This window comes from Paramisgurnus dabryanus, chromosome 6 (assembly GCF_030506205.2).
Source record: "Paramisgurnus dabryanus chromosome 6, PD_genome_1.1, whole genome shotgun sequence".
NCBI lineage: Eukaryota > Metazoa > Chordata > Actinopteri > Cypriniformes > Cobitidae > Paramisgurnus > Paramisgurnus dabryanus.
In genome coordinates, this window is record NC_133342.1 from 25314161 (window position 1) to 25326579 (window position 12419).

At 38.4% G+C, this 12419-nt stretch overlaps 1 protein-coding gene across 1 annotated transcript in view; it reads left to right on the plus strand.

The window, feature by feature from the left end:
- Nucleotides 1-12419, plus strand: part of fndc3ba (fibronectin type III domain containing 3Ba) — a 153958-nt gene continuing 141539 nt past the window's right edge. The window contains exon 1 of the mRNA XM_065276330.2: nucleotides 1-177. The gene's annotated coding sequence lies outside the window, so the exon portion shown is untranslated. The remainder of the gene's footprint in view (nucleotides 178-12419) is intronic.

Consider the following 12419-nt stretch of genomic DNA (forward strand, 5'->3'; position numbering starts at 1 on the left):
GTATATGGTGAGTTACGGTAAAGGGGCAGTCTCTAGCGCTCATATGCTGTTTCACATCATTGACATGGCCGCGGGATCTCCCCCTCACTGCACACTAAAGCACGGGATTGCCAAAGTTGTGTCTGGGCTGAAACTGGAGCGCTGGACTTTCTTTCAACATCATTTTATTACAGCGAGGTGAGCAATTTAATTATCCTTTGTTGTGGCCGTCTTTAATAGCGATTCCTGTGTGTTTTTTATCAAATGCGCATGGATGAAAATATCTCCATAACGGAAAGTTGGTGCATTTTTGTGTCTGGATGAGAGTCTGGGGTAGTTGGCCACGCAGGATGAGAGGCGAACATTTTCATTACGTGGCAAAGCAAAAAGTGTCGCATAAATTATTCAACATTATTTCCCTGTATATGCACAAATTTTGTCACACAACTTTATAAAAGCTAGAGCTGTTACGAGAAAATGAACAGTTTGGCGCCTGCGTCGTTGAATTCCAGTGTTGGATAAGGAAACTTGGGAATGTTGGGAAACGAATACGCAGCGTTTTATTGAAAGGGTGTCTGAGTGTATGTTCAAACTGATGCGTTGTTATTGTACAGTAGTCATTTATATACGAGTTGGATGAAAGATTCATTAGGCAAAATCGTAGTGATGCCGAACTTCACTTTCCCAAGTATCTTTTCACATAGCGAATGTAGAGATGAAAACAGGCACTTATTTCTACTGACAGAAGTTAATGCTGTTTTTGTATCTGGAGTGCTTTTGTGTCATTTGTGGCACACAAATAAATATGATGTCCACACTGGAAAAAGATGAAGTGAAGGTGCTCAACTCCATCATGCCCTAGCATTCCAGACAGCCTATCCTTCCTCAGCCCTCTGCTTATGGAGGTAAAGATTGCTATGTCGTCCTCATGTCATTATTATTGTGCAGTAAATACGTCAATTTGCATGTCATTTCATAAACGTTTATAATTTTGTATTAAACCAAAAGCGTGCGTCTTGCGTAATTTCCCACACGTCACCAGTTGCACGTCTGCGCTAGGAATTAACTTCTAGACTTTTAAATATCGCTTCTGATCTTTTGGATGTTGCTAGTTACTGAATTAAAGCTTGAAAATAGTCAATACCCAAGGGTCTGTTCCTGCCAGGATCTAGGGGGCTTATAGGAGAGAAAGAAGCACATTATCTGTGAGAGAAGAAATCCGATCTGCTGTAAATGACGTCAAGTTTGCATTCTCCAACTGAGTGAGGGGTTTCATGTGAAATTATCGTGCTTTTTCATGCTGAGAACTTTTTATTACTTGCAGAGTCTTGCAGATGTTTTCTTTACCAGATATAAAAGACGTTCTACACTCCAGATCAGCTGACTGCCATCACACACTTCAAAACTATACCCACATGCACACTTATTAGAAAAACGTGCAATTGACATTTCATGTAATCACAAACAGATTCAACTAGAAGAAAATGAATTGCACTGTAGCGTGAACAATTCCTTCAATGCCCCATTTCTTTCTGCATTGACAACAGTGCACTTCAAAGGGCACAGACTGATATGATCTGCCCAGTGCCCTTTCATAACAAAGTGGCACATTTCTAATGGATTATCAGTCTAGCTGCTGCGCTTAGGGAATCCTCCTGGAGTTAAACTTCCTGATTGGGCATAGCTGAAGGAATGTGGTCTTCCTTTGAGGTCAGAAGGTTTTCTTACCTGGTGAGCTGGAGATGTGTTTCCCCAGGGGTTACTCAAATAGTACACATGCACTCAATTTCCTCCCCCTTCGGTCATCCACATCATCCCGGGAGCAGCTCAGCGCTTTGATGTCTGCCGATGTTATGGAGCCAGTGTGATAAAATCTGTTGTGATTGTTCTTAATTGCAGTCCACCTTCTTGAGGATGTTTCCTGATTTTCTCTGACCAGTACCACGCTCCGACAACTCTTTGAGCATTGGTTATAGTCAAATTCACTGTGTGTTTATTTATCATAAATCTGACATGCATGGTTTCTAACTTAAGCTGAGCAATGCTCGTAAAGTTCACGGTGGTGCTGAGCTTCAATGCAGTTTTTTTTTTTTTTGGGAAATTCTTGCAACACGTTTAAAAGAAATGACGTTCTTTGAGGCAACATCGACAGTCACATGACATTTGGTTTGCACTTCTTATCTGTTTACTTTGAGTCCGCTGTTCTGCCTTGACCTCATTAGATACAACCCAGGAAAGCCAGCGACTGTTAAGCAGGACTGAACAAGTTTGTATCTGTGCTTTAACCATTAAGGCTTGGGAAATATGCATGCAGTGATGATGTGGCCGTCAGCTGGTCCATGAATCAGGCTTCTGCTGCTCATCTTGAATCAGCAACCACAGCTACATTGAGTGCTTTTGAAATGAGCTGAAAGTAACAGTATTGAAGCCCTGCTGTTTGCTTGATCTTGCACACTTGCATCTTCCTCATGGGTTGCATGTTTGCTTGGCGCAGTGCTGCTATGTTTGCACGTCAGGCTTCCTTGTCATCTTGGTGATTTACTCTATTGTTGACAGATGATTTAGATGAAGATAAAAGAAGCCTTTTAACTCCCTTTCCCATTGCTTTTCTCCACCCAGCTCCATGCACGCCTCCTTGTTAGTAATACATGCGACGAGTTGTAAAGCTTTTCCAGGATGCCACAACACGCATTCTTTACTTTCAATTATTACTATGTTGTGGCCCGCCCACACTTCCTGTTTTAGAAGTTAATTCATCAGCACAGGAAAGAAACCGTACTGGTCAGGTGTCTTTATGTTTTGCCTCTTTCTCCCAGGGGATGTGCTGTCAGGGGATGCCGGCGAGATGCTGCTACTCCCGTCGTCTCGCTGTGATTCCTGACATGCGTCCACACTTGCCAATGCATTATTCAAACAGCAAGGGTTGCACATTAGCTAAAAGCGGAGCGGAAAATCGCTCAGTGTTTTGTCAGGTGGCCGCTGGTATATGTTCGTGCCTGCATTAGCATTCATAGTGTTAGCTGCGCGATGGAAACTTCTGATGCGACAGCGGTTCATTAATGACGCTTTTATTTGACTCGAGCTGAGGACAGTTTTAGCCTCTGGTGGCGGGCATGCATGCGCACTGAGGGGGTGACGAGCCTGGCAGCGGAGGCCGCATTTCTATCTCTGTGTTTATTGCCTCCCCTAACTTGCTTACTTTGTTTAAGCTGTTGTAATTCCCGCAATGGAGAAGGAGTGTATATAGGCACGGCTTGATCCTTTCTCAATCTACCCTGTGCAAACAAATGTCAGCAGTGCCAATCTGCATATGCATATTTGTAATGTAGCTTTGCTTGTTGTCCAAGACTTCCTGTTTTCCTATGCCCAGCCCCCAGCCAGCAGAACCTTAGACCAACGTCTCCTACAATCCCACCGTCTCACCAGGTTTTGTTAACCCATCCCCCCTCGCAAACACTCGCCTTATAGTGTGTGAAATTTGGAGGCCTGATGGAAGATGAGGAATTTCACCCTTTGACCTGTGGGAGTGAGGAGGGGTGGCAAGGGCCTATATACATGCAGCCCTGGTGAATTTTTCCAGCTAATTCATATTATTCTTTTGGATTAGTATCGCCGATCTCTCTTTGTTCAGTAAACTTGTTTTGGATGTGTTGAGTTACCGAAATGAAGTAAACAGAGGGGTCGTGGGAATGGCGGTCACGGCTGTGAGGGCAGTGGCAGTCCAGGTGGCACTTGAGGAATGTGTCAATGTTGAATTTGCACTTTCTAAAGAATTCCTGAGACAACATGGGGTGGAATCGGAGGTTGCGTAATACTTTTTCATTGTCTGTCATATTGACGGAAAGGGTCGTAAATATTCCGTCATAATCAGTTATTCCGGCATTTCATATTTAATTGATAATAATTTTATTTATAACTTCACATTTTCATCGTTCACATTAATCATGAACTTTAAAGATCATATAAGTTTAAATATATATTTTTGTGTGTGAAGAGAACAGAGTTTACCTGTTCTTCACGTGAAGCAGATGAATGAATGTTTTTTCCGCAATGAAAGCGGAGGCGGTAAAACATACAACCTTTGTGCCTGAAGAGGCAAATATGACCAAATACAACTGCGATTAAAATTGGAACTAAAATAAAAATATGAATTAAACTAAACTTAAATGTCTCTCGGTATGATGCTGTACTGTATTTGAAATTTTCCTCCTGAGGAGCATTGACTGAGTGTTCGTCTGTGTGTAATTAACGCATTAAGGCAGATTAAGGCAGACTCTATTGTCATTAGATTTTGTGACTTTACTTAGGACAGACGACTTCTTGATGCAGTTTTAATTTTTTTTGCAGACTCTATTCGCGCTCTTCCATCACAGTGCAGTGTGTTAAACTTCAGCAGCACTGCGCAGATCTACCAGCGTATGACATCATAGTATTGTAAAAGAGTTTTGAGTCCTGCGCTTACTAATCGCTTTAAAAAAGCACTAAAAGCATTAAGTCAAATGCATACTTGCCAAAAACGTGACAACACTGGGAATTACGTTTACAAAATACAATAAATTACCCCCAGTGTAATCTATCAAAATGATGAATGGCTTTTAGATTTTTCCGTCACTGCTCAAAAAATCTGTCAAAGACGGAACATTTTTCAGTTAATGCGACCTCTGGGTGGAATAACTGCTTCTCTGCACATCATTTAATAGGAATTAATTTTATAACAATTCCCATTGCATGTTACTTGGAAAATTTATTATACAGCCTCGCTTGTTTTATTAAATTTGTTGAACCTCCTAAGACCTGGATGTCCACATACATGATTGCACAATAATACTTCAATAAGCCTTCAATATAATGTTCAATGAAAAATATTTGGTTATTATATTTATTCGTTGGAAAAAGACAATTGTTAAAGATAATTGTTTAGCACTTCATAGATAGGAACTCACTATCATTCAAACTTCTCTTCCAAGGAGCGCACGATGCGAAGCTCGTAACATGTATGTTTGGCTACTTATTTCAAAATATATGTTTGGCGCGTCATGTAAACTTATGTGCATCATGTGTAATGTCAAAATACAAGCCTGCTGCTGCACACGTGTCTAAAGGGTTTATGATAAAAGAGGTCCTCGCATTTGACAGATACTCGCTTAATCATGTGTAATCAGAGTTTACTGTTAAGTTAGTGTCTTGTGAGTATTTTGTGAAAACGAACATCTCTTTCACAATAAAATCCTTTCAGCAGGCTCGTATTTTGACAAGAGGCATGATGCACATGGTTAACATGACGCAACAAACACATATGTGTTTGTTGCGTCATGTTAACCATGTGCATCATGCCTCTTGTCAAAATACGAGCCTGCTGAAAGAATTTATTGCAAAATATTATTTTGCAATGACGAGCAACACACAACCGTCCAAACAAATATTTTGAATTTGCGCACCTCGGAAGAGAAGTCACCGGCCGCTAATGTACATAACTATTCAACTAAGACTATGTGGATGTATTGTGATAAATGATAATGATGATATTTTAATTAAGTATGGTAAGCACAGTGTTCACGGTTCCCACTGCATTCCATAGGATTTGTTTTTCAGTGGTTTCCAACAGCTGTGTGCTCATCATCATTTATCACAATTTCTTCAGAAAAAATACATTTATACAGGTGTAGAACAATATACGGGTGAGTAAATTAAGACAGAATTTTCATTTGTGGATGAACTTCCTCTTTAACTTGTGGGTTGCAGATCTGTTCAGACTGTAATATGATTGGACATTTTATATTATAAATTTATTAACACAGGCCATGTGTTCAATCAAACTCTTTTCTGTTTTTAGTCACTAGCCACAAGTAGTCACAAGTAGCAAGTTGTCAACTTAACTCTTTCCCCGCCATTGACGAGATATCTCGTCAATTAAGAGAAAACGCTTCCCCGCCAATGACGAGATTTTCCGTCTTTCCGCAATACCGCTATTATCCACCAGGTGACGCCATTCCGCAACTTTTCAAAACCGGAAGTATTGCCCTATGGCAAGCTGCTGCATGTCCGTGTCTGTTTTAAAGATCGCACTGAATGGGATCTCTATGAAAAGTCCGTCACAAATATGGAATTATTTTTGCTTTTTGCTCAAAATATGGTGTTTTTGCAAAAACCTACCCATATTCAAAAGCTGATTGCAAAAGAACCACTAAAGGTAGGATGAAACGTTTTTTTTTGTTTGAAAGCAGAGGGTCTGTTCTTTCATTTGGTATATTGTATGTTTATTTATTTAAAGAAGAACATTTTCTGGAAGGCATTAAACTTTGGTGAAAATCATGAAAAACGCTGGCGCTGGCTGGCAACTTTTTTTAAAAACGCTGGCGGTGAAAGAGTTAAACAGGTTGCATCCTCCTGCTGCCCTCCTAAACAAGGTAAAATTTAAACAATTAAAAATTCAATTAAAATCAATATTTTATTTTTGCGTATCATTTTGGTACTGACACATCACTATTTAATCTGGTATTGGACCAAATTGAGAAGTACTGAACAACTAAACACGATTAATTCATTTTGGCCATCGATTGAGCCTAAAAGACATTTTGGGGGCATAAAAATGCTAACTTTTGAAAAGGACACCATTATTGTCTTGGTGTAAACTACTAAAAAGTGAATTCATGAAAATGGTGATGTAATGCGCATGTTTTAGAGGGTATGCACCAGTGGCGGCTCGTGACTGCTCTTCCGAGGATGCGCTAATTCATATTAAGTAGGGCCGGGACTTTAACGCGTTAATTAAGATTAATTAATTACACCAAAAAAAACGCGTTATACATTTTTAACGCATTTTAATTGCACTTATTTTTGCACCGCGGAACATTTCTCATTGGATGAGTTTCGGCAGACCGATTATACTGGAGCACCAACTAGCGTTCATGACCTTTTTTTTTTACTGTCTATGTTCATGACTTCAGACAACAACAAACCACAGTGAACATGAACGAAGAAGCTGATGAGATCGCTTTGGTTGGCCCCGTGGATGGGAAATTCTTTTATAAAAAACGAACGGATGGAAGCGTCGATAAGAGCATGGTTGTGTGTAAGCTATGCAACAAGGAATTCACATATCACCGCAGCACATCGAGCCTCAAGTATCATCTCAATGCAAAACATATAGCAGCTAGCGTGGACATTAGCCCGACTCCGAGTACAACGACTTGGTTGAACAAAAATAAACAATATTTTGTTGCTTAAGCTTATGTATTCAGTCATTATTCATGGTATACTAAAAATCCGTGTGAAAAAATAACTTCTCAATGTTCTCAGGTCAAATATTTATATGTGATTAAAATGTGATTAATTTCGATTAATTAATTACAAAGCCTCTAATTAATTCGATTTTTTTTTTATCGAGTCCCGGCCCTAATAATAAGTGTTTGGATTGTCACGTGTGTGGTTCCCTTTTCCAAAATATGTGTCATGCATGTGGAAAGATCCTGTGTGCATCACGTCTGCTGGAGACGCGTCAAAACCGTGTATGATAACAGAGACGCTCGCGTTCCCTAAATACACGCAAGACACTCCCTTAACAGTAAACTCTGATTACGCATGAGATTGTGTGAGTATCTGGTACACGCGAGCGTCTCCTTTCAAGTTCAAGGCAGCAGGCACTTATTTTGGCATGACACGTGATGCACACACAATCTCTCAAAGCGCAGAACACATATTTTGAAATGACGAAGCACACACATGACAAGCTACATACTTGTTGTGACGAACTTCGCATCGTGAGCTTCAAAATAAGAAGTCACCAGCCGCCACTGGTATGCACATGAAGTCACCCTCGGCGAAAGTGACTGCGGTTATGCCCACTGAGTGACAAAAAGTCTGAGCGACAGCATTAGCATAGCATGAAAAACGTGTCTAAAATGGAAAAATTAGTTGTGTGATCGACTGTGCTAACAGTTTCAACAAAAATTTGGAGCGGTCTTTTTTCAGACTGCAAAATACACTCAAAGGAGAAGTAAATCAGTAGCAGTAGACATATGTCAGGGGATAAAAAATCCTATAAAAATACACCAATGAATACTCTTATTAAGCCTTCATTAAAAAAACATCCATTATGATAAGCCTTGTGTTCTGCTAAGGTGGGATGGCTTAATAGTGTTAGGCAAGACAAACATATATGTCAGGAAAAGCAATGTCTGGCCATATGCCAATATCCACAGACTACTGGTTGTTTGACAGGTTGTTAGGGTCAATGTTAAGGCCAACTAAATTCAATTTAAGCTTATAATGGTGTTTTTGCAGCAGCCGCAATGAAAACCAGCCATTTTGTTGAATGTTTTGCCACTCAACAGGGCGAACTCCGGCGTGGTCACGTGGAAAAGTGATGTTGTATACCCTCATAGTATATTAGATATCGTGTGACATCGCCAACTACTGGCCTGGCATGTATAATGCAGCCTTTTTAGTTGTTTTTGTGGTTTCGATTTGAACAGGGATCATTTTGACAATGTTGACATCTTTATGCGAAAAATGCTAAACGTTTCTATTTTTAGTACATGTTGTTTTGTCAACGTACCCCTAGATGAATTAATATTAGATTACAGTTGCTCTCCCTCAGTGACTGACAGTCTATGCTCCTGTCAATAAGCCAGTGACTGAATACACACTGTAGAGGATGCTGACCGTAGACAGTGAAGTAGTGTTGTTTAGGTGAGGTAAAGATGAGTAACAGGAACACATTTTGGGTTTGTCAGGGTGTCTGCAGACACTTAAGGGCTGCCTTTTGGCGGTTTGCTGTTCTATCCCCTAATGACCTGAGGAGAAGCGACAAATACGGTTCTGTTAAAATTCTTTGTATGTTGCGAGAAGGAAGTGCTTGTATTTGTTTAAACTGAGCTGCCCTCTTTGAGAGCGCTCCGCAATATAGGACAAATGAGCAAAATTTGTCCCCTCAATTTCAACATCCCTCCACCCAATTCTCTCTGTCCTTCACTGGATTCATCACACAAGGTTCAACTGAGGAGTCTGAATGTTAGGAATAAGATTATAGACCTACCAAAGTGTTGACTCATTCAACATTCCAGGAACATAAAATGTACACACGAATCGGGACAAAAACGAAGGCTACCACTCTAGGGAGCGACCTTGCCTTGAAGACTGTGTAGGGAAACAATTTTTATCTTTAAAAAACACTACTCTCATAGTAAACGTGCAAGTTGGCTCTGCATTAAAAAATATTATATAAAAAAAATAAATTATGAAAATGGTTTTACTATGCAAACTAATGTTATTGACTAATTAACTACAACTGACTTCAAAATTTAAAATTATAAATATTATTTATTTATCCATTGTGACTTCCCCCAAGCATTATTTATGATTTTTACAAAAGTTTAATGCCTTATAGAAAAAGTTATTTTTTAAATATATAATCATACAATATATCAAATAAAAGAACATACCCTTTGATTTAACAAAAAAATCATCCTATCTTCATTTATCACCTCTCAAATATGGGTAGGTTTCTTCAAAAATACAAAGTTTTGAGCAAAAAGATGAATAAATTGTCTTTTTTGAAGAACTTTTGATAGAGATCAGATTCAGAGCGATGCTCAAAACATACATGGAGTTTAAATTGTTTGCCCTAAGAGAATACTTCTGGGTTTTATAAGCTGGGTAAGAGCGCCACCTGATAGATAATAACAGAAATATGGATTGCTGAAAAAACTTGCCATTGGCAGGGAAGCGTTTTCTCTTAATTGACGAGTTAACTCGTCAATGGTGTGAAAAGAGTTAAGAAATGTCTGAGATCAATCCTGGTCTTGGTAGAAGCAAAGTACTCAATATTTTAGATTCACACTCTACTTTCTCTCAGTTCTTTGTTCCAACAAAAAATGGCAAAAAAAGGAAAACTGTTGAAGCCCAGCCATGGGTATGGAGTGAGTCATTTTCATGTGTTTGTGGGAGTTAGGCTGCTTCCTCTCAGCTTGGTCTAAACACAAGTTCAGCGTGCCAATAAAAAGCTCAGGAGAGCTCAAATCTGTTTACACGTCTAGTAGCGGGGTGCATATTGAAGGTATTTTAGACGTTACTGTTTTTTCCTGTTTGTGGACAGACTGAATCACTGTCATGTCTAGACTGTAACCACTGTAGGAATCGTTAAACTTTAGCATTCATTAGATTTACACCGTGCACCATCCTTAGTTGGAGTATTATAAGAGGTTCTGCTTCAAAGCAATATTTATTTACGCTTTCTGTTATTAAGATCTTCTCCAAGTGATCATTATATCATTATGACATTCAAAGTGTCTGGGATTAAGTAGAGTGCAGGCAGACATTCAGAGATACTTTTGCTTTACTGTGGGAAAGTGTTTTTGGAGGAATAAGACAGCATTTCCCTCCTCTCTGTGTACTCCTGCTTTAACAGCTACGTGGCAGTCGCACATCGGTCAGGGACTTGGAATGAAATTTACTGCCTCTTGGACTTCTGCCTAGTCCACATCCAGATGGTTGGATGAGTTTACTCTCTCTATCTCAGGCCACGTTTACATTTATGCGTTTACGTTTTAAAACGCACGTTTATGCCTTTTAATCCAGACTACTCCAGCGTTTTTCGACCTTTATAAATGGAGTCTTTCTTAAATGCTGCTTTCTTAAATGTTTTAGTTTGAAAACTCCAGAGTTGCGCTGCAGTGTGTATGAACGTAGACAGGGTTTAATGTAAACTAACAGCTGGTTTTAAAGTGACAGCACAACATTTTCAAAGTAAAAGTGATTATAGTCAGTTAAATGGAGGTTTGCAATAGAAGTTTTGCCCAAAATAGTAAACATAGTGCAACCAACTATTTATAAACGCTATATTACATTGTTTAACCCTTTAAAGTTCCAATGTACTGTCGGAGGAACACTGCATTATTTGACAGAAAACTTTATCAAATACAGCAACTCAAAAACAAAAAGCTAAACATGTCACATATCGTTGAAAAGCTGAGATTCTTGTGATTCGAATGATGTAAACCCTTTTAAGATACAATCAACACAGCAGGTACAATTAGTATCCTTCTTAGGCATTTTTTTGCCTTTTTCAGGAATGCGAAGGTTAACAGGTATTCTAATGGAGAAAATTTCTGTTTTATATTTATGTTTGAGTATTGTTGTTTTTGAATGTTGTTGTAATGTTGTTTGTTTTGTTTCAATTTAATAAGCTTATTACGAGAGACAGATGGTAATTTTTAACATCACATATAAGATGATATGGCCAATATGACGGGAGAAATGGAGTGGGTCAGACATAATTTTCGACCACTTAATAAGTTTTGTTTGCTTTAGAAATGAATTTCGTTTCATATAATTTGTTTCTTAATTTTAATCGATGTTTTGTTGATAAGTTTTGTGAACCTAAATAAAGAAGAACATTAAAAGGAAAACTTAGCATCTGATTGATGCGTAACAAACCACTGCGATATGCTATTGCATTCTTGAAAAAATGCCAAAACATGCAGTATTATCGTTTGTAATAATATCCTTGTTGTTTTAACAATGTGCAAAATCATATTATAAAGTATATCACTTGCAACCTTCGGTGCCCAGAAATTCAATTTGCATGCACATTCAGAGCATGATGTAGCAGCACATTTGATTGTGGCGTGTGTATGACTTTTAAAAATCAACGTCAACCCCGATCTCGCTATTTGCAATTGCTGTGTCTTTAGCAGAGGACGCGTGTGAGGGAACACGAATTACACACAAAGAGAAGTAACTTGAGAAGTTATTTAGTGTTTTTCTGATCATTACAGTCTATTTGATCACCAATATGAACAATGAACTATTATAAACATAACAGGAACTATTAAAGCAATAAGCCATTATGTAGGCTAAAGCTATTCATCATCACCTCTTATGTTTGATGGAATTTTGCATTTGCTGACTTGTATTACAATGTTATTTTTTTATTCAAGTACCCTACTGTTTAGTACTGTTAACTTGAATGCTTCTGTTTTAAATCATAAAGACCATTCTGTTTGGTTAATAACATCAACATTAACCTATTAATCATATTAATATGTTGTAGGAGGGAACTAGAACAATATAAGACTTTCGCAAACATATTTTTGAAGGATCCAAAATAGCGTCTGTTATTATCCAGATATGAATTTTTGCCAATATGGCACACCCCTAGGCTAAAGGTAAGCTTTTATTAGAGTAATACGTATTTTACACTTATGCGCGTGGCCAGTGTTTGTAAATGGTAATTTTTCATGTGTTTATGGTCGTGTATATTGTTTATGAAGATATTTATTGAAATGCCAGTACAGATTTGCCAGTATATGCCCTTTTAAAACATTTTAAAATGCAAATGCTCTAGTGTAAATACCACCTCAGATTCTTAATGAACAATAGTTTGTCTGTTCTATCTCTTTTTCACTTTTTTTATTAAAGAGCAATTATGGTCTGATTCA